Below are 1,249 nucleotides of genomic sequence, written 5' to 3' on the forward strand. Positions count from 1 at the left end.
TGATCTATAACATATGATGTTTTTAGCGATTTCTGGGTTTGTGCAATTTTCTGGGTGTGTGTTCTTGAGTATGTCTGAGTAGTGGATTAGGGTTCTTGAGGATGGGATAGATTAGGTGTGGAATCCTTAGTTTATTTAGATGGTTAAGTGTAGAATTGCTTGAATCCCTTCTGGATTAGTAGTACTTAGTGCTTATTCCTTTCTGATCAACTGGGATTTGAACCCAGACATTTCCACACCCACCAGGTGCTCGATGAAATGTCTGAACCAACTACTCCAGAGATTTACATACTCTAGCCCAAGAGATTGGATGTTTAGAATGTTTATTGACTATATTAGATTGAATCTTATTGTCTGCTTTGCTAGATTTCGCTAATGATGATTAGGTCTGGAACTGGTATTGCTTGAGGATCTCTGTCACGAGAGTGGATTGATCTGTAGTTGAATCTATTGTCTAGGGATAGCCTGTTTGGATTGTTAACCACCTAAGTAGATTAAGGAGACTGCTATAATCGATTACCCTATCCTCAGGACCTTTTATCTCATTTGATTTACTTGTCTCTTTACCTGTTGCTTACCTGTTGCTTGTTTATTGCTGCTTAGTATTGATAGTTCTTTCTCTTATGCATGTTCACTCTTGTTCTGTAGTTTTATCGTTTTTATGCATGTTCGCTTAGTATTGCTAGATAACAAAACAATATTCTGCTTGGCTTGACTTAGTTATCTCTGAGCATATCTTGATTGATAGTAAGAGCACCTGATTGGATTGATAACCTCTTATACTGCAATGACATGAAAGTATATTACGGTAATTGATAGTAAAAATCCTAGTATCAATTTGGCGCCGTTGCCATTTGGGTGTCTGCTTGTTACATTCAAAATTTTAGAATTGCCAAGATCAAGTTCTTTCTTTACTTTGGGTACTAACTACTCTCTTCAGCTGCTTGTATTTGTACTCCAGGTACCAACTCGACCACTAGTCTAGTCTACACGTCAAGACTAACCACTTTGCGTGCAAACACTTTCTCAAGGCTCCAAAAACCTCATCAACTACGAAGACAACAGCAACCTGTATAGCCACGAGAGTTGAAAGAGCGTAGAGCCAGATACGGTTGTGAACTGCACAGACCATTAGCCATGGGACCTCTAGATCAGGATAATCCAGGTATTGGTATACCCCGGAAAATTAGTGATGGTGATGCCCCACGCAACCCTCAACAGAGACAGGACATCGTTCCACCTCCTGTCC

This window comes from Arabidopsis lyrata, assembly GCF_000004255.2.
Source record: "Arabidopsis lyrata subsp. lyrata unplaced genomic scaffold ARALYscaffold_2, whole genome shotgun sequence".
NCBI classification, from domain to species: domain Eukaryota; kingdom Viridiplantae; phylum Streptophyta; class Magnoliopsida; order Brassicales; family Brassicaceae; genus Arabidopsis; species Arabidopsis lyrata.